Raw genomic sequence first — 24,605 nt, 5'->3', positions numbered from 1 at the left:
TTTGGATAACTGCAGAAAATAAGCTCCTTGGCAAACAAAAGTTTATGATACTTACATGTTTTGTTCAGCAAGATAATCTTCGAAAATGAACACCACTTTTATGATTCTTGAATGCAATTGCCAGAGGTAAAAAACCAACATTGGGCGATAAACGAATGACATCAGAGTCACAACTTCACTGTTGCCACCATGAGGCTGTAAAGCCATTTTCAGTGTGATTACGCTTTGTAGTCTCATTTAGCTTGTGCAAAAGCATCAAAATTGACAAGTGGGGTATTTCATACTGTAGAACCAAATGTAAACGTCTCTTAAGCATGTGTTAACTACTGAAATTATTTCTGGCATCAAACCCAAAACCCCATTAAAAAAAAAAACATGGACTTTAAGACGAGGGAACAGGAAGAGCAGAAATACTAACTCATTTCTGTGTTTTAGGACTTATTCTGGCAGCACTCTATTTCTTGGCTGTGCGCAGTGACATCCTAGAATCATGCTGCAACCATGAAGCCCCCAACTAGAGGAGACTCCAGGAGGTCACTGCACAGCTGTTGCTTGCCAAGAAAGAGCCCTGTACATTACTCACAATAAAGCCACAAATTGTGATTTTTAAAATAGTTTTTAAGCAAATGATATATATTGTATTTTAGAGGTGCTGGTAGGCAAATTATTTCACTTTTGGACAGATCTAGGCTAGCTGTCTTCCTCTGTTTCCGGCCTTTATGCTAAGTATAAGAAAGTGAACTTAACAGAAACTGAAAATTTATTTGGTCTTTCTGTTTGTGTGACTAGAAAAAGCAACAGATACAACTTCTGCAAACATTCAGGTCAAATTATGGTGAGATAAACTGTTACAGATATCCAACATGTTTGATACAGATGGGACTCGCTCCAGACTGCACTATTCTGTAACAGCGGGGGCTGACCTTCTCCCAGGAGGGTCACTACAAGACCTGCCAAATATGTGCTCTGGCAGTTTGACTTAAAACAGTCTTGTCTGATTGTTGGTGTTAAGTCTAGGGAGCTTTACTGCACATATAATAAGTGTCAGGGTGTTGTGTTAGTGGGAGTTGTGTGTTGCATGTGCTTTTTAATATATGCATTTGTCAGTACCTACCGCTGTGAAGCCACATGTTACTGTGTATGAATGCATGCAGAACACATCAACCCTTTATTGCTGTCACTGGGACGAATGATTTGTCAGCTCAGCATCTGTATATGTGTGCATCTATGGTTGCGTATGTTGACACAAAAGGACTCTATCCAAGTAGTTTTGCAAATCTGCACAGGTACACAATCATACTTGTGTTTGAGTGTTTGTGTGTTGATACACTTCATGACCTGTGTACAGTAAGTGTGTTAATAGTGATTGCAACACTTGTAACAGGCCTGGACTTGCACAATCAGTGGAGATTTTCTGTATGAGTGTGTGTCTATGAGTCAGCAGTGGGGTGTAGTTGATGAGAGACACTTAATCCTCAAGTACAGACAAAGGCCTGGCTGGAGCATATCCAAGGACTAAGGTATACTTTCTCTCTTTCCTGTCGCCACACACACATACACATGCTTGTTGTACTGTGAGATATAAAGGTACAGCACTTACGAAAAAAAAAGCCTAAATCAAAGGTTGGACTGCTATGTGTGCTGGACTCACCAACAATGGCTGAGCTGTAGATGTATCGCTCTCTTGTCATAACACCTCTGTATGTGCATTTGACACTCAAACCAAAGCCTTTGAATATGAGGAACTAATAACTGCTGGCACTGTAGCAGTTTGTTTTAAGACTGCTGTGGCTGAACACCTCCTCTGGAAACCCTCTCTTGACCCCTCTTATAGACCAAGATCCAAATTACTGTTCCTGTGAAAAGATCCAGAGAGCACAGTAACAAACAGCAGCTAACTTTATGAGCAGTCACAATCTCTCTTAAAACATTTTTTTGTTTCATAGCCCTGCACAGCACTGAGTGAGCTCTGACCATCAACTTTTATGGGTGATTTTGTAAAATGTTTTACTTTGTTTAAGTGCAGCCTTTTTTTCGTGGTTAACCATTTTTTAATGTTCTTTATTAGGAAACATTAACAAAGTTTGCCTGCGGAGTATCACAAGGATCCATCCTTGGCCCAATTATCTTCTCAATCTACCTAAGCTCTCTGCTCTAAACAGGTCATATTATAAGAAATCAACAAAATCAACATAATTTTCTTTGCAGATGAACCAACGTTCTGTCTGGTAGCCATGGTGTTAGGGTCAACTCTTTTTTTCTATGAAACTATTGTGGATGTTTTGTTGGTTTTAAGCTTTTCATGAAGCACTGTAAGTTTTTATAAGTGCTAAAGCAATAAAATTTCTTATTATAATCTTTGTTCGCCTTGAGGTTGAAAGCACACTAACACACAGACACACAAACAGAAAGAAAATATCCTCACATGACAATTGCACTCCTTGTCTTTTGTAACACAGTGACCCAAATGATGAGCGCTGGCTGCCTCTGAGTCTGTTCATGCAGTCGGCCTGTCTCTGATTATTGAGTGATGGGCGTCTCCACCTTTTGTCCATGGTGGTTGGCAATGCAGATCCTTGATGAGGCAAAGCATGAGGTAAGCTTTTTTGAGTGTTTATAAGGGGGCTATAGGGGACTTATGGAGGATTCTGTGGATTTCCAAAGGATGGCTTTGGTTAATAAATGCAGGCTTGTTGGGTCCTGCTTTTGATGGATGGAAAGGGAATGTTGGTTGGCAGGAAGAGCAACACATCCATGCATGTATGCACAAACAAATGCATGCATGTACCTCAGACTTGCAGTTGTTGTGGTGAGGTGAGACCTGCAGCAACATTTCAGAAGCTCTCTTCATCTGATAGGCCTGCTGGTAAACCTAAGAACAGATCACTGGAAACTGCACTGGCATGCTTACACTCCACACACACACACACACACACACACACACACACACACACACACACACACACACACACACAGGCATACACATCTGTAAAGTATCATGGCCCCCCATCCACCAGGGAACTATCGCTAGGCTCTTGAAAAACAGACAGCAATCACCATGTGAGAGAATGAAAAGCAGCAGAGCGTGTAAAGAGAGGCAGAACTATAGGAACAGGAAAATACCACAGCATTAGATCCTGCTTTTCTAAACTATTGGTTGGAACCCAAAATGAATCAGGGTTTTAGTTTTGTTTGTTTCACGTGTAAAGGAACACCAAGATGTGTCAATGAGCATGTTTTAGTTCATTCATTGTAAGCCACAGGCAGCAGTGCCGTGACATTTTAAATTCAAATTAGATTTTTTCCCCAAACAGTTCTGGGAAAACAAATTTACCCCTCTGCTTCCTCAGACGTTTCTGGCTTTTCTCACGGAACACAAGGGGGGCATATAGTTGTCACTAAATATGATAATATGTAATGTAATGTGCAAAATGTGTTCTTGATTTCCTTTTTTCCTGACGGTAGTTCATTCAAATAGAACGTATTTTGTGTTTTTCTCAAGGAGTAAACTTGTTGAATCTGATCATAATTTGGTATGAAAGCAGGTTAAGACATTTCCTGTAGAACTGTAAAGTGGGACTGTATGTAGACATGTAATTGGCTTCTTCTCCATAGTGCTCGCAGCTGAGGCTAATATGCATTGTAGCTATTAGACATGCTAAACTGATTAAATGTAACTTCTCAGAGATAAAATTACTAACATAATATATGAAATAAACAATCAAATAATCAACTTTATATGGAATATACGTACAATAAATATTTGTACAAGTGGAGGTACTTTATCTATCTCACAAGCAATTCAATACTGAAATATGATGCACATCAGGAGAATATGGTAGGTTTACCTGCTGTGTTTATGCATGTGTGTGTGTGCTTGCGTGCATGCATGTGTTTAGATTTTGCAGTCCACTGAGTACACATAACTCAAAAAACACACTCACGCTTGGCACAAAAGACCTCAGGACCGCTGTGATTGGCTGCAACAAGGCACACTGATCCACGTTAAATCCCTACAGAGAGAAAGAGAGAGAGAGAGAACAAAAAACCACGATGGAGAGACCGACGAACAGGAAGATCCAGCCAGATTGAGAGCATTCCTGCTTTTATTGTATATGATGCAAGCTACTTACTTCTTTAGCCCATTGACCTTTTGTACAATACTTACAGTAGGGAATGAACATGGACTCACACACACACACACACACACCCACACACACACAAACACTCTTCCTCCCTGATCCCTCATTTTGTAGACAACTCTCAGCTGGTCTGGACTACAACCAGCACCACTGACTCTTAAAGTAAACACACTACTGAGTTAATTCAATCTTATCACCATCCACTTTCTTCCATTCACCCAACACACACACACACACACCATCCAAACCTCACCCCTCCCTCCGTCCCTTGTTGATAACTCCATTTCACAGTGTGTCTTGGAGTGCTTGACAGTAAGGGATCAGCCCTTGTTTGATTTATGAGGCCTTGGGTTGTGGCATGGTAATAGCAACTGTACCACTGTTTTTTCCTTTTCCAGAACCAAGTGTTACACATTAAGATGTGACTGATACTGATGAGCACTGCACTCATCCATCACTTTTAACAATATAAAGCATTAGTATAGGGTCAGTGAAGTAAAATGACATCTGTAATGCAGTTATCTACATTAAGGGCCAATCCCAATTCTCCCCCTTGGCTCTACCACTCCGTTTTGAGTGCTGCTTCTGAGGGTATAGGGTGTCCCTTTTCTTTAGGGGGATCGAGGGGTAGTGGTCATTCAACCCTCTAGGTGGCACTGCAAAAATGTAAGTAGCCCATATCTTCGCAAGTAATTATGCAAAAAGGTTAAAATCTGTTGGGATATCTTAGTTTAACGTAGAGGCAAAGGAATATGTAATTTGAGTTCTATATCAAGCATTTCTGAAAAAGCCCTGTCAGATGTTATAATGCTATTTCAACCATTTCTCAGTTACTTTTAGCTGTTTGAACCATGATACTTCACTGTCAGCTAACTACTGCTGCAGAACAAGTGGCATCCCATTTCCTAGGTCATGATTTCAAACCCTACCCCTTGTGGCTTGGTTTTGAAGGGCCACTACTCAGTCGAGGCCACTCCAAAATTGTAGTGTAGGGCCAAAGGGGAGAATTGGGATTGGGTCTAAAAAGATCTGCAATTCCCTTTGAACTGTGCAGTCTGTAATTTATAGGACAATGACACATTATCTCTTGTTTGAGATTCCCAACATATTTGACTTGAAATGAAACAATAACTTGTCGCCCCTTTAAGAGATTTTAAGTCAGTGCACCAAGACATTTATGACCAGACAGTGGAAACTTTTTGAATGACCAAGCCAGTCACCTGATCTCATTTTAATTAAACATGTGTTTCATTTGCTGAAGGCCAAGCATACAAAAAGGGAAGATACCAAATGTCTGCTGATGAGTCGCAGACTTAAGCCACTGACTGCACCAAAATTGTTTTGGTTTTATGGCCCACAGCTTTTGGTTTAGTGCTTCATTTCCAGCAGCAGCAGCAGCAGCAGCAGCAGCAGCCAGCTGCTTTAAACACAGAGAAATCAAAAATCTCTGTATACTACCTGTCCAGCACCAAACGACATGACAAAGTAAGCTAGGTATAAACAATTTGGCAGCTTAAGAGCCAGACATTTCCCACTGAGGTAGTGGAGACCAAAAAAAAGAGTGATTATTAAACTTACATTTGCCAAGTGGCCATAAACAGGACTCTAAAGTAATGCTCATGCTGCTCAGTGTCTGTTGGATGTGTACATAAACAACAGTTTGGCAAATTAACTTTATAAGGTGAGAGTTAATTCCATGTATGAAAATTTAAAACCACTTTCTAATAAGGCCTTCTTTGTAAGGGGTTCATAAATTGTAACTGATGACTTAAATAATGGTTAATATAAGATTTAACAATGTTTCATAGATAAGGGGTGGCTGTGGTTCAGCAGCAGCGCGGATCACCATCTAATTGGAAGATCAGCGGTTCGATCCCCGACCCCTCCAGTCTGCACGTTGAAGTATCCTTGAGCAGGATATGGAACCAAATATTGCTCCCGATGGCTGTTCCATTGGTGTGTGAGTGTGTGTGAATGCTTACTGAGTAGCAGGTGACAGCATGCATGGTTGCCTCAGCCACCAATGTGTGTGAATGGGTGAATGTGACATGTGGTGTAAGAGCACTTTGAGTGGTTGCATGACTAGAAAAGCGCTATACAAGTGCAGTCCATTTCCCATTTACCATAAGGTAAAAGCCATTAGCAACTTTTGGTTGGAGGCATAGACTTCATAAAACGAAGTGGACATAGTCCCCGTGAAGTCACCCATTGGTTTGTGAACTACTGCAATGAAGCCTTGAGTATGGCAAATTGGCCATTGCCATGTTGGTTTTTTGGAGCCAGAGGAGACCATATTTGGACTAAAGAGTGGAGCTGGGGAGGAGCTAGGGGTGGATCTGACTGAGAACCTGAGGACACCACCGTGGTAAATAATGGAACCATAATTTACAAAATGAACATTGTGTTGTATTGAAGAAGACTCGAAATTAACAATTAAGATCATAAACTTCGGAAAATGTTTTGTTTACTGAGGTAATAAAGTGAGAAGTAGGGTCATTTCGTCATAGATACAAATTGAGTTCTTTTTGCAATCAGTGGAGCTGCCCCCTGCTGGCCATTAGAAAGAATACAGATTTAAGGCACTTAAGCCTTGGCTTTACTTTTCAGACCATGAGATAACCCCTTGGTTGGAAGGTTGAAAAACAATCCATTTTGCTGCTGTTAAACTTTCTCCAGCATAATGCTTGATTTGTCTTTTGAGCTAGATGTTGAGTTCAGGAAGACCTTCTAATAATGGGGTGCAGAGCAAATGGCCCAAAACCTACTCAACAACTTATGAACATTTAAAAAACGCTTCACAAATGACTTACCAACATTTGTAACTGTAGACTTGATGGCTTATTCTAAAATGAGACTCCTGAGTTTTCATTTGCAAACATTTATAACTCAGAATAAAAACTTTCTGACGTGCATAGATAAACAATCCAATGTTCTAGCTTTGTTCAGCCATTAAATCTATTGTTTATACAATGTACTTTGAGCATTTCATCTATCAGCACTTTGATTCTTGCATCTTGCCAAGTTTCCACCAAGAGAGTTGCATCACCTGCTGACCAGCTGTGTTTTGGACGATCCTGAAGGAACATTCAGTGACCAGACGAAAGATCAAACTTTTAAACTTTTAAAAAGCTTAAAATACTCAATCTTACATGATTGAATGTGCAAATATGGATGTTGTTTTGATGACTTGTGACTTGACTTGACTTGACAAAAAATAAAAGACTTGAGACTTGACTCAGACTTGGAAGTTAAAGACTCGGGACTTGACTTGACTTGAGACACGATGACTTGAATGACTTGAGTGTTATTCACATCATATTTTCAGTTTGAATATAAAATTAATAAATTCACTGGTGGAACTTGTTTTCTAATTTATTTGCTAACATTAACCCCAGAAAACGTGAGCGAACATTCTGACCGGTTCATCACAAGACCGGCTGGACGTTTTATGAACGAGCAACACAGGGTTAAATGAGCTAAATGGGTGATTTTGGCCGCTGCCTTGGTTAGTGTGTGTGTGTGTGTGTGCTCGCGTGCGTGCACGCATGGGGGTCGTCCCTGCAAAGTAAACATTGCAGCGATGAAGTCACCTAAAATTTGGTTAAAACTGAGTAACCCAAGTAACTTAGGTTGTAAAGTTGAGTGAATACTGTTTGAGATGGACTAAATGAAGTAATGGTTTTAAAATTTAGTAATTATTACATGCTAAAACACTAGTAAACAAAGTAGATATTGCTTAAAAACAGATCATGAATATGAGTTTAAAACTTAGCAGAGTAAGTAAATATAATTTAAAATGGAATAAATATGTTAAAACAGTACATGAAATAAATAAGATTTTAAAATGAAGTAACTTTTAGTTAAAAACAGCATATGAAGTTGATTTGGGTTAACAGCTGAGTTAATGAGGTGTATATATAGCTAAGATCAGATTCTACAGGTAAAATTACAATAATAAGGTGACTTGACTTGGACTTGACTTGACCTATTACAGGACTTGACTTGACTTGACATAACCTGTGACTTGACTTGCCCGAGAAAAAATGACTTGGGACTTACTTGAGACTTGAAGGTTAAGACTAGAGACTTACTTGAGACTTGCACATGTGTGACTTGGTCCCATCTCTGTTAATCTCCCATCTGAGACCTAAGAAATGATGGTGTTAAAATAAAATGTTACACACATTCAGTCTGATTGGGGTGCCATTAAGGTTAATAAAGGAATAGTTTGACACGCTGGTATTTATTAGTGTAACTTGAGCTATGAGATGGTTAGCTTAGCATAGCCTAAAGACTAATAACAGAAGGATAAAAACTAGCCTTTAAATGTTGTGTTAACATGCTAGCTGCCAACACAACAATACCTTTTAAGCTTCAGTTTTTGTACAGATTGAACAAACAAGATATCTACTGCATGGTGCAGCTCAACTCAACTCTACTTAGCTCACTCTTGGTACCAGGTGCTTTTTTCAATTTTGTTTTCCACTGCAAAGTCAGTGTTAGCGGGACTCTTAGCTGATGGTCATAGCTGCAGCATGTGAAATTGCAGTGACAGTATCAAAAGGTTTGTGTCCAGTGAGAAAGCAAAGGTCAGTGTTGCTTTGATGTAGTGTTACATAACTTATAGGTATGTGACATGCTTACATTACTCACATGACGTAGTTTACATCATGATACATACTTACTTGATCCCAAAACATTAGGTTTTCGTAGTTTTGTTGCCTAAACCTAACCATGCCTGCCTTATAACATTAACCACGTTTCACCCAGGAGACATTTGTGCATCTTATACAGGTGCTAAGGGATACCTTGTGCATATGAGACGCCAGGGGACTGTGACAAAGCTTTGGTATTTGACGACCTTGGAATGAAAACGGGTTATGGTGTCCTTTGTCACACCAGTGACCAATCAGAGGTCTGCAGTGTTGAACTCCACCTTCTAGTATCAGCTCAGCTCGCTGGAGCCTTGACTGAAGTGATACCAAATAAAATACCAGGTACTATCTCTAACTTCTGCTCATGGAAAACCAAATATGAATTCTTCTAAGCCATGTTGACAGTGGAAATGAGGCTTATCATGTTAATTAATGAGCTTTACAGACAGAGCCAGGCTAACTGTTTTCTCATATCTCCAGTCTTTATGCTAAGCTAACTGGCTGCTGGTTCCAGCTTTATATTTAGTGTAGAGATGTGCAAGTCATATTAATCTTCTTATCTTCTTATCTAAGTCTCAGCAAGAAAGCATATTTCCCAAAATATGAAACTATTCCGATAACAAAATATTTGGCTTGATATAAACCCAGCTAACTACTTGATAAAGAAACCACAGGGTTCCTCGCAGCATGCTTTAGATTTTGGAGGAATTTATGATGCCCATGTGTTGATTAACAAGTGTAACATCTTTCTATCTGAAAGCAGTTTTTTTTTGTGTCCATCGTAGAGGCCCTCCCCCACCCCCCTCCAATATAGGGCTCTATCTCACCCACATAATTAGGGTCAGATCTTATCATCACCTCCCCCCTAGCTTCTCCTACTCCCTCACAATCGCTCCAGCTCTTTCATCTCCCCTAAAAGAATGCTTGTTTATCTTTCGCCCTCTCCAGATAGGGCAAGAACAAAGATGCTTTCTGTGGTTATGTTTGTGTGTGTGACGGAGAGAGAGTGCACATGCATGAATTAAGTTTTTTTTAAAAGCACACAAAAGCGTGAGATATTTGGTGGATAGAGGGGCCTGTTTTGAATAAATATTAAGTTGAGTCAGTTGGAGATATTTTGAGAGAGGTTAAAATATCAGTTCTAGAAATGGTTCACTGTGTGCACACGCACACACACACACACACACACACACACACACACACAGACTTATTTTGACAGGCTTACATTTCAGGAATCGTTCCATCATCCCCTCTGTGAAAAAAGGAAAAATATTCAGATATCAAGAGATGCTATTTAAGGCCCAGAGACCGAGTTCGTGAGTGATAAAAAGAAACGGGAAAGTGAGAGAGAGACACTGTCAGTTATGTGTGTGCCTTTTACTACTGCTGTCTGATGCTCATTCACCTTCACTGTTTACTCAATAAACTACAGGAAAACAGCACTAAGTAGTGTTTTTCATGTCAGGACCTAATTGGACAGTTTATGTGTGTTTGTGTGTGTCTAGGCCCTCATAACTCTATCACTGTCGAGGGAAACGGCTGACAGCTTGGAGAGTGAGTTACTCACCTCCATCTGTGCACTATTAGTTTGAAAAGAAAACTTCTACATGAGACTGTGCACACATGAAAACGCACACAAATTCTTTAATTCATCTTTTAATCTGCAAACACAGAATACACTCTTTGGGACACCTTTTTGGAGGAGTGGTATTGTGTGCGCAGGGCACAAGCCAATCAAATCATCTCTAACCTCCAACACTAGTAAAGACCAATCATATGTTGTCTACGTTCCTCCACCCTTCCTATGTGTGCATGTGTGTGTATATGATCTGGGTATCAGGTAGGCTCTGCAGCTCTTGTAGAGGGGAGTTGGGCTAGATGTTTGGATGGAGGGAGTGCTGATGGAGGAGAGACTGAAAGAGGGGATGGGTGGAGGATTTGGGGGGTGCAGAAGAAAAATAAGAAACAGCTGGCTGCTCTGAGTCTTTGGCTTCTTGTTAAACATGGAGAGAGGAGGAGGGATGGCGTCACTGAGCAAACTGTTGCATGGACTGAATGGATTGCAGTGGAGTAGTCTATATATATATGTATTTATTGCATATTCATATACTTTGTCTTAAGTTCTTGTTGTTCTTCAAACACATCATACCATCATCTCCTTTCCTAATTATTTGTATCTTACACCCACTGGCTGCCCCAACGCCCCAGAGTCCTCGCAGGGATCATTACAGTTTAAGCTCATCTGATGTTATATCTCCCAAATGAGCTGTTGTAGTCTTTATTCTGGGAAGCTTTGTGTTCAAGCCTCCGCCCAACCATTAAACACCCTCCCTGGATTGACCTGCTGAGAGTCCCACATTGCTGGACCTCTGGATGAGACCCACAAGTGAGCAAGAGGTTATATGAGTCGGTCACAGCCTTGTTGGTGCTCATCCCTGAAAAGCAAAGCAGTTTATAATCACACAATGTGTAAGACTATTATACTTTATTTAGATGCATATTCTCTTCAAGGTGGACACCCCTTTCAAAACAACATTTACATCATGAAAAGACACTAAACTTACAATTCAACAACCCAATCACCAGAAAAAAATGTTGGCTTCGCATGTTACTGCAAACTACAGATACATTACATTTGCATGTCACTATTTAGCAGATACGTTGAAACTTTATGTTTCTTAAGTTTCAATAATACTATGATTAACATGTGGTTAGGTTTAGGCACAAAAACACTTGGGTTATGGTTAGGAAAAAACGTGTTTTGTTTTGTATCTGGTTTGGGGGCACAATTGGAGCTGGAGACCAGTGTTGCTCAAGAAATGTTCTATTGGTGTGGCCACATGGGGCCACTGAAAATCCAAAACAAAAAGCCATTACCAAACTTCAGGAATTCGATAATATTGTCGAAACAATAGGCTTGGAAATTGATATACAATAAACACAAACTGAAATACTTTGATTTCTTATTTTACAATTCATGTTACTAATTATCTGATATGCATAGACTAATACTAACACAGTTAGCATTTTGAGTCCCACAGCAATCCTGTTTTAATGTATGTGTTGTTATGTATGTGTATCATGTTGGGCAATTCATTGTTCTACAAATAGCTGGTTATCCTTTCCCTTAAAAAGTCAAATATACAGCTTTAAGTAGAAGGAATACATTGACTGTAAGGAACATTAACATGTACTGGGAACAAGCCTTTTCAAGGTTAGGGAAGACTCTTGGGTACCCATAGAGCACATTTTCATTCAGATATCTTGAAGTGAGAGTTCAATGGACACCTTTGAAAATGATCATGGTAGTTGTTTCTTTGCCAAAATTTAGCCCAATTTGGAGCATTATTCAGCGCCTTTCCTGTCAAGCTATGCCAACATGGCAAGTACCAACAGATGCCTTAGGTTTTCTAGTTTCCCAAGACACCACTACTGTAACTTAGAAAATGAGCACCCCTGCTGGAAACACAGCGATGTCTTGGTAAAAAAAACAATTACTTTTCATGGCACTATCCCCATTTGAACGTGCGTGATGGGTCCCTAAAAATACTCTTGGGATCTGAAAAGCTACTGGAAACATGCAACTATTCCTGGTTTTGCAGAAACGCACAATGCCAACATTGTCTTGTGGCGACTGGGCTGAATTAAAACCCTGAGAAACTTTAACGGATCATTCTGGTTTATTACAATGTGGATCTTATTTTTATAGTTTTTCTTAAATCTTTCTTATTGATTATAACAACATGGCAGAAATCAAGTTAATTGCTGAGGTATGAGAACTTGGTGACATTGCTCCAAAGAAGTTAGATGGGGCAAGAAATACAAGCAGTCAGACTATCATACATGTAAAGCAAACTCCCAGGTTAGACAAACTTGTTCCCAGATCTCAGCAATTACTTTGTGAATACAATGTCATCATGACAGACAGAACTCATGGCCAAAGCTATTAAAATATGACCCAAATCAGATACTGGCCAGTTGCCAGTAAGGCCAGCACGGTCCTAATCAAACCCATACATCAGCAGGACCCCACTCACAGCCCCTTGCTGTGGTGTGAACATACATGTGTGACTTTGCACCACCAAATCTAATATTCCCTTTTTGAGGCTACTTAATTTGATTAATTTTAGGCGGTTGAAGACTGCAAACACTAATTTCATACGGAAAAAGGCATTAGTCTCACAGCTCTGTGAATTTGAAGTCCATGTTTTCACACCCAATGAATCATCTTGTGACTCCTTTGGGAATCATGAGCCCCTGATTGAAAACTGCGGTGTTAGTGCATAGAGGAAGTAACTGAAGGATGGAGAAAATAAATGGTGGTGTTGCGAGGTTCTTGGATTCAGAGCAGGGACAGAGAATTGTGGAGTGACCCTTTACCCCTCACAAATCATAGAGGAGTGTGAGTTTGGTCCATTAGCGGTCAGTTTGTGGCCATAACTCAGGGTTCAGCCTGTACATCCCTCGTGCTCCCACCCCTTATTTTTACTCCTCAAGACCCCCACACATTACCCCTCCAACCCCCCGCCCCTCAATCTGCCCCACACTCAACCCTATAATTTGGGTGAAAGATTCAGCGGCTGTTATTTTTATTGAATTCCCAATAACGTCGCTGAGATTACAGTTAAGTGTAGGCGACTGGAGCTCGCGGCTCTGTTGCGGGAGCTGATCTGGGGCCAGTGGGATGCTGAGACTGGTGCCAGGGTGGGAGGTAGGGAGGTCATTGGCTGGTTTTTACACAGCGCAGGGGAAAACGCAGGGCAACAATCATCACATTTATAGATGGCTCGCCACTCTCTCTGGGGCCCGGGCAGACGCTGCCAGGTTTAAAGCCAGCCAGTGGGCCACTGGCCACTAATAAAGGGATTTCATCTCCAGGGAGTTGTAAAGGCACTCTGAGATGTATGTGTGGGAGAGGGATACAGAATTTGTGTGAAAAGTAGAAGTGCATCAGTGTGGTGAATACATATTCAATGTTAAAGTGTCTGGATAATTAATTTATTCTAATGAGATGACATCTCTCTCCACACATTGTATTAAAGCTCTTCAGCGCAGCATGACGACACTCATGACTCAGACCTTCGCCATCCAGGGCTTCATGTCCTCTTTTATGAATTTTCACTGAATCACATCGACTAATTTGTTCCGCAACAGTTGTGTTTTTGTTGCTGTCGCCAAGCGACGGGTCTATGATTAGCGATTATGAATGGAGGCCTATTTGGCCCTTTTCAAGGCCGACACAGTGACGTCAAACACAAGGCTGTTATTCATCCTTCCTCTCAATCAGCAGTGTATCAGACTTACCATCTAATGTGTGCGTGTATGTGTGTGTATGATTGTTATGATTACAAGACCTGAAGTTCTCTAATGTTGAAGTTGCATTCAAGGACAAGGATCTGATTCAAACGGCCTAAAATAGTATCTTCATGCCAGGGCTCAGAGTTTGGTGACGAGCTGCTGCACAGTACAAGATATGCATGAAATAAAACTGTTTAATATAACTAGCTCTGTAAAAAAATGCTTTTTGTAAAACTGAATATATTATGACAAAATCCCTCACCTGAAAAGTGATTGTCCAATCAGAGCACAGCAACCAGGCAGGCATGGCAAGCCTGTCAAGCTTTGGATTACAGAACATTCTCATTCTCAGGTTGTTAAATACTGACGCTCTGTCACGGCCCTCGGCATCTCATAGTGATGCACAGGGCACTCCTAAGCGTCTTTATGTGACATCCAGCTGAAACACATTTTAACATGTGTTAATGTTGTCAATTGGTTGCAGTTAGGTTTAAGCAACAAAACTGCTAAGGTTTAGAAAAAAGATCATGGCTTAAAATAAATACATTTGTGATGTCACGTAAGAGACAGCAGAGCACAATGGCTGCACGCAAATCACAAAACGTTACATTTAACAACGGTGACTTTTTGTTTCATACTGGACATGAACTGTGGTCTCCTGGATGAAAGTCTGGTAAATAGCTCTTAGTGCTATGTACTGCCATGGATAGATTTACATTTGAGTTAGCTGAAAGCCCGCTGTGTTTCATAAAGATGCTAAAGGCTGCTTTTAGTGATGATATCACGTGGCAAGGGGCATGACAAAGGGGTGGTATTTGACTCCCTGGTAATGAGATTGGGCCTGGATTACTCCACATGTTGAAGCAAGGTGTATGGAGTTATTTGGTACTTGGTACATAATGATTTTTATTGGCCTTTCCAAAACCCAAGACACAAGAGCAAAGATATAAAGAATGCATTAAACAATGCAAGCATAGCCTGTCTGGCTCCATGTTTACCACCTAAGTGAGCATCAACCTGCCTACAAGACCAAGACAGATTCTACTGGTAAAATCAAGTGTTTCAGGGGCCCCTTTACTCTAAGAGAGAGAGAGGGAAACAGAATCTGAACAAAAATCATGTTTAAGTTGTTTTCATAGGTGGAGTGTTTCTTACATATGAAAAATTGCTTTGGCATTTACAGCACAGAACAACCTAAGTACGACTTACCCCACACTCGCTGGTCTGGTCAGTGTAACTTCTCTCTTTGAGTGTTATACAGTGTAGCGAAGTCTGGTCTCCTGTGTGCTTTACCCCTCTGGTCTGTAAGCCTGAACCTCTGGGGTTGGACTACACTTTCTCACGGTCTACATCACACACACACACACACATACATACCACACATACAAACACACAGTGACACACACTGCGGCGGCGGTTGCCCAGTGCTCCCCAGGGAGCAGGTTTGGTTACAGCTTTGCATGAATCGTAGCGGTGACATTGCAGACACTTGACTCTTCCACTGAGGGTAGTTCAGAGCCAAAATGGCCTCCACCGCCTGCCCACCACATGTCTTAGTCGCAGACACAACAGTGTTTCTGAGCTGGAAGCAGGTTTAGATTTTTCTCACAGTTTAAATGACGTTATTGTCTGTTAGCTCGATGTCTCTGTGAGTTGGGCCCTTCAGTTCCCAGGACCACTCGACCACCCTACACACCACAGCTGTCTTAGTGTAACCTCCTGGATGATCCTCCGGCTAATCCTCCTGTAATGCTACTCTAATCACTGGAGAGACACCAACATGGTTTTATCCCTCTCACCCCCCTTCTACACAACCTCTTAACCCCCTCAGGCTAGGACCCCGAACTGTGAACAAGGCAGCCTGAACTTGCTCGATGCCTTACATACAGAAGTGGGAGTAATTCACACATGTGCAAGTCACATGCAACTTTCAAGTCTTAACCTTTAAATCTTAAGGGAGTCCCAAGTTACTGTGGTAAGAATCAAGCAAATCAAGTTGAGTCTAGGGCCGCACCCGACTCAGAAATGTCAGTTAAATCAGATTCTGCTGTTGAACACAAATATTCTACTTTTGTTCCCGTGTGACATTGACATTAGTGTAATACAATAAACAAGCTAACTATGCTAACGAGGAATCAGAAATGTGCAACTTTTTTTTTTGCTGCCACTAGATATCAAACAAAAGCCAGAGATTGTAACGTATTAAGTTGCTGTGCGCTATAATTTCCCCACCTCTGAGCAAAAGGCAGAAGATAATGTTATCTCGAAGCCTGGTCGGGCAAAGCCTCTCCGTGTCTGGGCAGCTGCCTCTGTGTCTGCAGCTGTCTGTACCAAAGAGCAGTGTGAAAGCGAGGGGCACCCACTCTGCAGCTAAAACCAAAACATCCCCAGAAGTTCACTGCACAGTGACTGACAAACAAACAACAACAACAACAACAACAACAACAAAAAGACTGCTCAGACAACGTCATTACTCAGATCAAGCAAGTCACAAATCAAATCATATGGGAATCAGTCACAGGAGATTCTGATAATCTGGTCACATGTTAGCTTCCTAGCTAATGTTTAACCAACCAATAAGATCTTAAGTTAACCAAAAAGACATTCACGTACCTTTCTTTGTAGGTTTTGTAGTGAGGGATGAAGTTGGATGTTATGGTGGTTGTGTCTGATTTTTAAGCTGCAGACCTTGCATATTGCTGTTCTCTTCTTACTACCGCCATTAACAACATAATCACAGAATCAAAATGTTATTATTTTTTGGACTAGCACCCTCCATGATAGCTGCGTCACGTGTTGGCCTCTGTTGGTCCAGTAGGTTGGTTTTCACTTGAAATCACCCAATCATGTTTTAAAAAACACAACGTAACTTCTTGATATCTAGAAACATGCAAAATTTAATTTAGTTCAGATTAGTTAGATTTAGAGTTACCTGTCTCAAGTCATAAATGCCAAGTCAAAGTAAAATTGAGTCTGTTATCTGGGTTATTAAAGAAAGTAAAAAACTTTGAATTCCTCACATTTGCAACTCAGGTCTGACTCTAAGACAAGTCATATGACTTGAATCACATAACATGGTAATAAACGCAAAGATTTGCTTTTATAATAGTAGATAGTAAACCTGTTCCAGAATAACTCACGTATAAATGTTGGGCCAATTTCAGACAGTGCCTTTAATAGTGACTTTTGATCTGAAGCCTACCAAAAGAAAGAAATTTGAACAAACTGTTGTCCATTAGTTGCTAAAATCAGTGAAAGCCTATATGAAAGCCCTGAGAAACTGTGAATTTCTCTGTCGTATAGTATGACTGTACAATCCTCTTCAGTGTGTGACTAAGAAAAAGGAGCAGCTGTCTCACTTGTTTCCTTCTTTCTTCAGACATTTGAAGAATAGTTTTCCAGTCTGAAACTGCTGCTCTCTCTGTGCCCCTCCACTGGCCCGGAGTTGTATAGCCATGTGACCCCTGACCCCAAAACGGCACGGAGTCTTGTTGACGTAGTGAGCGGATAGGAGCTGGGCTGCAGACCATGGTAGCCTCACAGTGCTGCCAATAAAGCAGCACTGTGATTTACTCGGGCCACTGCTGCCAAAAATAAGCAGAATAGAGTTAAACTTGTCCTTGGCAAAGAAAGACGTCTGATTCCTGATTGTGCCTGGGCCAAGAACATCTCTCCCCTGCCTCTAATGTACACAAACACAGATACACACACACGCACACTGTCGCCCCTGATTCGTTGTGTGTGCGTGTGTGCTGAGTGTTCACTCAGACCCAACATGTGTTGTTGGCTCATCAAGCCAGAACATGGAAACTGTGAGTGGCTGCAGATGTTGGGGAGAAGATGAGGTGCTTTTTTTTTTTTTGCTTTAACATGCTTCCTCTCACTCCACTAAGACACCTCAGCAGACCTTCGTCTTATCCCACAATCACTGGGGTTTAGAGAGGGATCTCATAGTCCACATAGTTCTCACTGTCCATCACCTCCCATCTCTATACAGTGGTCTCTTGAGGATTAGGGCTCCATATTGTAGCTGAACTTGGTGCTACACCTATAGATAGAGAAATACACTGGGTCAAATAGGAACGACTAACACAGTGAGAGTTAATTTAGAAGCAGGTTTGTGTTCCAAAGGTCATAAATTGGATCCCAAGATGTTTGCTTGAATGTCTGATTTACAGTTTTGGATGTAAATTCAAAGTAGGCCGACTCTCAGCCCCAACAGGGATGAATAGAGAGGAACCATAAGGACAGACAGTTGGGGAGAGAGGAAGAGAGAATTCCTCAAATATGAGTGGGCGAACAGAGCAGACAGTACCATCCATTGATAATAAAATTAACAGGCGCTCATGCTATCAGCCATCATGACTAATCCCGAAATGTCACAGCGGCCACTCAGGAATCCAGCCGCAATATCCCCGCGGTAATTGCGTCGGCATCCGGATGGGCCTGCGGATGGGCCGCCGCACCGTACAGAGGGTTATTCACCAGACGAGACGTGTGGGAGAAAAAGCTCAACCTTGGAAACTATATATTAAGCCTGCGGTGTTAGCAGTCTCTCACCATTGTCATCACGCGAGCAGGGATTCTCACACTACCCCCCACACACACCTGTTCCTGTGTGTTAAGAGTGCCGTCATGCCAGTCTGGGAGTTTTCGTGGTGATGGTGCTTTTGGGGTTGTGAGGCCACCCTGTGTGGAAATATGTGCACACCTTTTTTTCTTTTTTTTTTTTTTATCGACTGAACAGTTGTTGTTGTGTCTGCAGTGTGTAAAATCTCTCCTGCTTCTCAAAAATCTCTCTGAATAAATCATCAGAAGAGTTCTTGGGTTTTTCATTTCACTCAGCTGCAGCTCCAAATTTACTTTGGATGTACCGACCGCAAAGGTTTGAGGGCCAAATATCTGCAAAAATATTCTGTGATACAAGCAGTCATGGGAAGGCCTTCGCTAAGTCTCCAGTTTCTTGTCATTTCCTGTCAGTGTTTGCCATGAAAAGCTTGTTTAAGATATTATATTTTACTCAGGTGTGGATGCACTGTGAAATAACTAAACGGATAACATCCATAAAATATAAACGGTCTTGTGAAAGGTGATGAAGGGTTATTATCCTGCTCTGAAAACCATTTGAAGTACTGTGAGTCACATATTTCTAAATTCCTGGATATGCTTTTCTAAGATTCAAGAGTCCAATTCAACTCTTGTGTTCAACTGTTTTATTTTTGATAGATTCAAGTGCTGATGGAGTTCAACATTACTGGTTCACAGACTTTTTTAACCTGAAACACTGTATGCAATAGAATTGGCTGAGATGTTGTTATAACACTAATATGGAGTGCAAAATAGAAGACCAAGATGAAGTTATTTTTAAGAGCTTGTATGAAATTATGAGTGAATAGATTTAGAATAAGTTTAATGCACTGGTTGACTCATCATGAGTCCATTGTATTCATAAAATATTCATCTAACAATCCAGGCAAAAGTCAGTGATCTAACATGTCATGATGATAATGTATGTTGTTACCAAGCAGCAACTTCTGAGGCTGAAAAATGAAGCCAACACTGAAATGCCAAAAACTGCAGTTCATCAAATGACCACTTGAGGCTGGCTCCAAAACAGGGTCAATCCCCACAGACCCCCATAATAAGAAATAAACATGTTTACTGCCTGCCATAAAAACTGTTTTGGGTCTTCAACTAATTGCCCCCTTCATGACATTTTTTTTAACTTTCTTTGACTTTTTTTTTTTTTTTTTTTTTTTTTAGAACTAACCTTTTTTTATTAGGGCCCAAAGTTACACATATTTAAGGGTGGGGCCGCTGAAGTGACAGGCTTTCTGCAAGGTGTCACAGCACTCTGTGACTCAAATCCACCCCTTGCTTCTCCATAGCGCCACCCTCTTGTCCAAATATAGTCACTTTTGGTTCCAAAAAACCAAGATGGCAATGGCTGAAATCCCAAACTCGAGGCTTTGAAACGTCAGTCCACAAACCAAAGGGTGATGTCATGGTAGCTATTATTATATACAGTATATATATTCTATACAGTATCTATATGCTCCCCTTGATCATTTTCAGGTTGTGGTCGACTACTAGCAAGGTGTGCTTTGGTTGTTTATCAGACAGACCTCTCTTGTAGATTAACGTTAATGTTAATATTACCTGTACAGCTGCACGGCTCCGAGTTGGGAGACCTTTGGTTTCTTTAGGCTAACTTGATAGCTTTAGCTTAGCACGTAGCTGGTGACTAGCTTTTTCAATCTGCAATAACATTGCATTAACAGAAGCGCAAAACAGCCCTAGTCACTTTACTGGAACCTAAGCTTATCTACACACTTCCTGCTGGCTACTGCAGCTTGGGAAAATGCACGGTTACAGTACTTCTCTACACACACCGTGCACAGGAGAGTTTACTTTCCATAACAACAGCCACCAGACTACGTCACATACACACAGAACCTGTCTTAAAGGAGAAGGCTGGCCAGTAACAATAGTCAGGGAAAATGAGAACTGTGCGTGGCAGCAAAGAAATTATAGCAAGATGCGTTTGAGTTAATTTTCCTTACTTAACATCATAAGTCCTGTGAATAAAACATATGTCTCAGTGTTAAAACATATCAACATATGCTGCATGGCCAGCATACTTGTGCCTGCCAGTTAAGATACAAAGAAGCCAAAAAGTCTCTCTGACTTATCAGATGTTTATATATAGACCATCGTACAAGACAAGAGTTTTATAACTATAAGTTGAATGGCAGCCTTTTCCTGTCCACCAGCTGCAAAGTGCAAATTTTAACAGAGATAAAGCATTTAATCCTTTACAGTGTGTTTAACATTCAGTAACATTTTCTTGCCATCACTACAGTCACTCCACAGCCAAACAGGTGTAAGGACTCTTGTACTGTTGGTACAAAGAGGAAGATGACTGTGGTTCAGGCTCCACTACGACTGTATGAGAATAATGATGATGACGAAGATGTCGATGATGTTGATGACAGTGATGATTTGTCTTACATTGCTTGTTTTCAGCACCTTGCATCAGTGACTGGCTTGCATATTTATGTACGTGTAACTCCACGCTGCCAAACCATCTCCCCACTTGGACACATAAAGTTAACTTGAACTTAAAACACCCCACTCATTATTCTTTCAGTCTCTCTCTCTCCTCCTGATCACCCCTTCCCTCTTCTACCCGTCCCATAACCCACCTCCCCCTTTCCACTGAGGACCCAGAGCCCTTATGCAACCCAATCAGGACCCTATTTAGGGAAATCAAGTTAAATAAACTGTGATGTGAACCGAATCCAAGTAGGGACTCTTATATAAGAATGAGGTTGCTTCATAGATGAATGGCTCTTGGAATGGACATGGATTCCCAAGGCCTGTATTTATTTTCATTACCATTGGAATAGCTTCGCCTGTGAGCGCTGTGCTGAACCAAGACGGAGAGCAAATGTGAAAGAAATTCATCCTTACTCATTTAATCTTAAAGAGTCACTCCCCAATCCCACGGTTTAAACATGCAACTAAGTGATTGATTTTTTTTCAATAAACCGCACTCAGTGAATCAAAAGTTTCCCAGGTCGATTAGCGGAGGGCTATGGGAAGCTTGTAGTTACAAGTGCAGGTTTATGCGTGAGTTGGTTCATCTGTGTGTTACTGGATCACATTCCTCATCTTGGTGCTGGTCCGCCCTGGCATGTCGGGATCACACCTGCAAACTGCTGGCTTAAAGTGCCTCCTGCAGAATCGGTGTTTTCTGACAGGAGACAATGTAAATAATCCCTAAGAAATCAAATGTTTTGTTATCAGTTATGAGTGCTGTATGATTTGGATCAGGGATATGGGTTTTTACATGAGGCTATGACGCATGATTCTGTCAGCACATATGACACACATAATATTATGCAGGAAGACTTAAATGTGCAGACAGAACAGCACAGAGAAAAATTGTATTTGTTTTTAAGATGAGATGAAACTTTAATGATCCTGCAGGGAAACTGGGTGGTCGCAGCGGTTACGTACTGCAGAGTGATTCATTGAGGGAAGAAAGGAATATAGTAAACATAAGGTATTTAACATGACAATATGAGTCATTGGATGATAGGGGTCAAAATGTCATACACAGTCCTGTAGGTTTGGTTTCAGAGTAGAGGGGGACAATCTAGGGTGTTTCACCCATACAGAGATAAAAACACTTTAAATCTGAATACATACATTTATTACCAAGTAAAACATATATAATGACGCCCTTCTTCATCACTTTGATGAATTAGACAATGTAATTAGAAGTGTGGCCTAAATTTCTTATTATTTCTTTCTTATTTTTATGCTCTGACCCTAAAAATTATTTTGTTCCTTGGATGGAGAACTGATACAGATGAGGCAAGTGCTATATTTACATCTCCGACCATAAACAAACAAATCAAACAAAAAAATTAATAACATAAATTGCATGTCTTTTCTCCAAAAACATAAAGAGTGTTTTTGAGCCCTGAGTAGTGTCTGTAGGGCTTCCAGTAAGGCTGTGTATAGCTCCAACAAGCTCTTGTAACTTGGATCATATATTCTCAAAAGAACAGTTCACACCAAAATCAAAAAGATATTTTTTCCTCTTACCTGTAGTGCGTTCTATCAATCTAGATCATTTTGGTGTAAGTAGCCGGATATCGGCCATAGAGATGTCTGGAACTAGATAGCACTCAGCTTGTGGTGCTCAAAGCGCCCAGAAAATACATTTGAAAACTCAACAGCAATGTCTTTTTACAGAAATCACAACCTGGTTACTCAAGATAATCCACAGACCTTTATGTTTTATGTAGGAACTATTTTTTCTCTACCAAACTACACCCACCAAATGTATCACTGCACAGAAGGAGGCATGCATCTACTCATGGATGAGAGGCTCATGCTTGCGACAGTGTGAGATGTAAACATTAATGGTGTCCTCCTTGGCTGAGCTGTAATGCTAGCTAGCTCAGTGGTGCTATGTCAGCTAGCAGTAGATGCACGCTTCCTTCTGCGCGGTGACACAGTTGAGTTTTTCCAAATTAATTTTTTTGGCGCTTTGAGCATCACAAGTGCGAGTGCCATCTAGTTCCATTATATTGAAGAGAAGACAGACATCTTTGAGGCTGATATCTCCAACACTCGGCAACCCACACCAAAATGATATAATCTGATAAACAGCAATAAAAGTAAGAGGATAAATATGTATTTTTAATTTTGGGGTGAACTGTTTCTGTAGGTTTACATACACAAATACAAAGCAACAAAATATGAATATATTTCAATTCACTTTCTTGCAATGCTAAACATGTGTTATGAACTGCTGAGTTTATTGAAACTTAAACGAGTTTCAATAAAATCATTTAAGTGGTATGTTTTGCTGGCGTGTGAGATTTCGTACAATTTCATACCATGTGTACATTGTCAATTTTTTTTTTTTTTTACAAAGTACTTTGATCTACCTTTGTTTTTATAGTCTTAATAAACCAAACTAGATTTCTCCCTTGGATAGCTTTGCTGTAGGTCATCATCCTCTTGAATGAAAGTATTGGTGGCTTGCACAGCTATGCTTACCAAGTAGCTTCCTCAACACTACGTGTATCAACATTTTTTTTATCAGCCTTCCTCATTTGGATTTTGGCAGCTGGACACTGTTAAAAGATTAAAGATGTACTTAAACAAAGAAATTAATGAAAATATGGATGACATGAGGTACACAAAAGACAAATAAGATATTAGATATAGATAGAAGAAGATAAGATTCCGAAACTAATGACATATGTGCAATGTTAAAAAATAAGTGAAGTTTGGAGTGTGAAGAAAACTGAGGAAAATACACTGTAGTCACTGTTCTCTTTATGCGTGTTTGTCAGTTTTAGAAACTGATATCATTTCCCAATGCTAAGCACTTGGCTTACTCCGTTCACTGTGTGTCGGGCTAAACATTGACATTGGCTGTGCGATGAGTGGTTGGAATATACTGGAAAAGGAGATTACCATTTCCCAAAGTCAGACTAAACTGCCCCGCTTTCTGTCTGAATCGCTGATGAATGACAGAGAACAGAAAAGAAGTACATAAAGATGAAGATGACAGTGAGGATGATGATGATGATGATGATGTGGAAGGGGGGCGTTTAAGAGATCCATCTCTTGTGTATGAGCCTGAGGAAGACAAGGCTTCATACACATCTCAGCTGACACCCCATTTCAGCCTCTGTTCAAGTCATTCGGTAATCCCACTCTCTTCAAACGAGGCCTGGTTCCCAAAACAGACATGGCTGAATGAGCCTTGTCCACCTCAGTGTCGAATATGAGACACAGGTGCTGCTCTTTAATCCCAGCTGGTGTGTATAACTGTTATCTTTGTATATAAATATCAAGATATATTGATGTAATGTTTTGCTCTACAATGCAGGAATAGCTTTGCAGGAGCATTAAGAGTTAAGGCTGTGTTTATGTGTTGTGTAAGCATGACAACGCCATAGATAGGACAAAAACATCCATC

The 24,605-nt window shown here is 40.6% G+C and overlaps 1 long non-coding RNA gene across 1 annotated transcript in view; it reads left to right on the top strand.

Annotated features, from left to right (window-relative positions):
- The first annotated feature begins 1,461 nt into the window (after window positions 1–1,461).
- The window catches only part of LOC144458399 (uncharacterized), a 55,603-nt gene continuing 32,459 nt past the window's right edge, over window positions 1,462–24,605 (top strand). The window contains exons 1-2 of the long non-coding RNA XR_013487892.1: window positions 1,462–1,520; window positions 2,460–2,596. This is a non-coding gene — a long non-coding RNA (uncharacterized LOC144458399). The remainder of the gene's footprint in view (window positions 1,521–2,459; window positions 2,597–24,605) is intronic.

The sequence above is a fragment of the Epinephelus lanceolatus genome, chromosome 17 (genome assembly GCF_041903045.1).
Source record: "Epinephelus lanceolatus isolate andai-2023 chromosome 17, ASM4190304v1, whole genome shotgun sequence".
NCBI lineage: Eukaryota > Metazoa > Chordata > Actinopteri > Perciformes > Serranidae > Epinephelus > Epinephelus lanceolatus.
Note: the sequence above shows the minus strand (reverse complement) of the source record. Positions and strands in the feature narration are given on the sequence as shown.